Below are 3009 nucleotides of genomic sequence, written 5' to 3'. Positions count from 1 at the left end.
CCCTGATTCCTGACAGTGGTTGTGTCTGTGTGTTAAAAAAAAAAAGAGAGAAATTAGATCAGAGAACTAGACTGTTACATGAGTTAGCAGAGGGGTGACATGAAATTCCTTGCTAATGTTAACTTAGCTACATAAGCCAAGGTTTTATTTTATTTACCTGTGAATCAAGAATGCTATTTTATTTACGTGTTAATAAAGAATACTAATGGAGCAGCGGTTAATTAGTCATTATTGCTACTGCAGTCTCACTGCTGAGCATTGTACTGGGTACTAGTCAGAAGGCTCTACTTAAAGATTCTTATTACTATATCAGTGTAGTATTAATTCAATAGTAAAGGAATTATTTGGTTAACAACCTAATGGAAAGGAAGCTAGGCTTTATTATCAGTGTTAATGAACAGAAAAACACTGTCATAAAAATACACATGGTTTGTAATTTCCTGACAATAAAACCTCAAGCTGTGCTGTCATCTTGGTTCTATGTAGGATACAGGGGTGACTACAGTTAAGGTTGTGAAATTAAATTTTTTCTCCTCTCTGCCTCTGCTTCCTTGCTTGTGATGATAATCCACATTCTCCTCTAAGGTGCCTCACATCTCTCTGCTCTCTTCCCTTTTAAACCACACAGAAGTACGCTCATAAGTCTATTCGAAAGATAGAATCAGAGTAATTTTCAAAACCTTACATAAGATCCAATTCTCTGTTTACAATCACTCACTGGAGTTCCAGAACCCTTGGAATAAAAGTCAGACTCCTTACTCTGGTTTATAAGATGTTTCATGATCTCATTGCTGTGAAATGCTCCTAATTTGTGTCTAGCTTAGCTGTTTGGGTCTTCTGTTTCTTGAAGATGCCAACTTCTTTTCCATCCCCGACCTTTTGTAGTTTTCTCTCTTCTAGAAATGCTCTGCTTACATTCTCGTGTGACTGGATCTTATTTTTCAGGTGCCAGCTTAAACATAATCCCCTCAAAGATGCATCTCTCAGGATCCTATCTGTATTGTTTCTACCTCCAATGTTGTGAGCACACTCTCTGTTTATTTCTTTTATTATCCATTTACATTTTACTTTCATTCTCTACTTGATAGCAAGTTCTGTGAGAACACAGATGGATTTACTTTGTAAACCACTGTAAACCCAGGGCTAGATTTTTTTCCTGGCATGTAGCAGATATGCAATACAAGTTTACTGAGTGAATGAGGCCGGGCATTTTGTCCTTGATAATTGGCTAGTTTTGTTTAAAGTGTAACTGAAAAGTTATATCATTCATTTATATTTTAGGTTTTAATCTTCACTTAAGGATCTCAGTGTATTGAGGCAATTCTAGAAATCAGAAAGATAAATGATCAATTTTAGTCATCATCTCCCATGATTACACTAAGCTACATCATCTGTACCTAAGATCTAATAAGAATTAATCTTTTTAAAGCTACTTGGGGTTAACAGCTGTGTCTTGAAGGAAGGATTGCAGAGGGAAGGAGGTGGCCTGGTGGCAAGGTTTTCACTTTGTTCATCTCTTTTCCTCATTTTCTCAGAAGGAACTTGGCCGAGGAGAATTGTCACCCAGTCCAAGGTCTCCTCTGAGACAGCCCATCTGGGTTAATTATAAGATGTAGGGATGGGACTTCCCTAGTGGTCCAGCAGGAGGATATGGGACTTCCCTGGTGGCCAAGATATGGGGATATGGGTTCGAACCCTGGTTTAGGAACTAAGATCCCACATGCTGCAGGGCAACTAAGCCCATGCACCACAACTAATGAGCCTGCACTCTAGAGCCCGCAAGGCACAACTGCGAAGCCCATAGGCTCTACAGCCCATGCGCCACAACAAAGAGAAGCCACCACAATGAGAAACCCACACACCACAACTAGAGAATAACCTCCGCTCAGTGCAACTAGAGAAAGCCCACCCACAACAATGAAGACCAGAGAAACTTAAAAAAAAAGAGGTAGGGGTTAAGAGTGGAAGTTCTGGAATAAAATAGATACCAGGGCTTGATACTTGGGTTCACACATGGTCATGAAACTTTGGAAAGTTCAGTAATGGGCTCTGTTTCCTGGTCTGTGACATGCAAACAATAATTGTATGTTTTCCAAGGGTTAGTATAAAGATTAAATACATGAATTCTTCCAGGCTCTTAGCATCCTGCCTGGCATAGAACAGATATCAAATATGTTCTATTCACTCAGTTTCTTCTTCCAGGACCTACTGCCTCTCCCTGTGTTCACATACCATCTCATACTTTCTCCACCTTATCCCTAGATTTACCTCTCAACTCTTACTGTATTCTGTAACGTATTTTAAGTTTGCTGCTATCTTTGAGATTAAATACAAAATTATAAGGTCCTCTTAAGTTCCACAAATGTAATATTCATTGATAAGTCTGTTTACGTAGAAGTATTTCAACTATATACAATGTAACATGTGACTTATTCTCTCTGAATCTCGAACATTCATGATCTATACTGTTAATACTTTCTAATGTGATTTCCCGCCCAAGTCTCTTAATTCAAGCATTGTTCCTTGGGATATTCACTTCCTCTCAGTAACGGCAGCTTTCATATTCTCTCCTTGTCCTAGGGTCCTCTTGTTTCATTTCATTGTACTTGAGAACTCCCCAGAAATTCCCCCCACTCATTTATAAGAAATCTCTTTTATGACCTCTACGTGTTGTCTTATCTCTTTATCTTTGAACTATTGTGAAGGAACAAGAGAGAAAAACAAACAAACAACAAAAAACAAAACCTTAGTGAAATGGATGCCAGGTTACAGTAAATGAAATGGTCAAGGACTTAAGAGAGCTATATAAATTGAGATACAAATCACCTTAATAATTATTTTAGCCAACCCTCTAATTTTAAAGATAAAAATCAGAGGGTCAGCAGTCACCAGGCTCACTAGGAACAAAGTCTAAGGAAGAATCCCAGTTTTCTAAATCTGATTTCTATGCTTTTTTGCACTGTGCCAAAATTATGAGAGAATTTCAGGGTTTTTTTTTTTTTTTTTTTT

The sequence above is a fragment of the Bison bison genome, unplaced genomic scaffold, assembly GCF_000754665.1.
Source record: "Bison bison bison isolate TAMUID 2011002044 unplaced genomic scaffold, Bison_UMD1.0 scf7180017864115, whole genome shotgun sequence".
NCBI classification, from domain to species: domain Eukaryota; kingdom Metazoa; phylum Chordata; class Mammalia; order Artiodactyla; family Bovidae; genus Bison; species Bison bison.
This window is presented reverse-complemented; position numbering follows the sequence as displayed.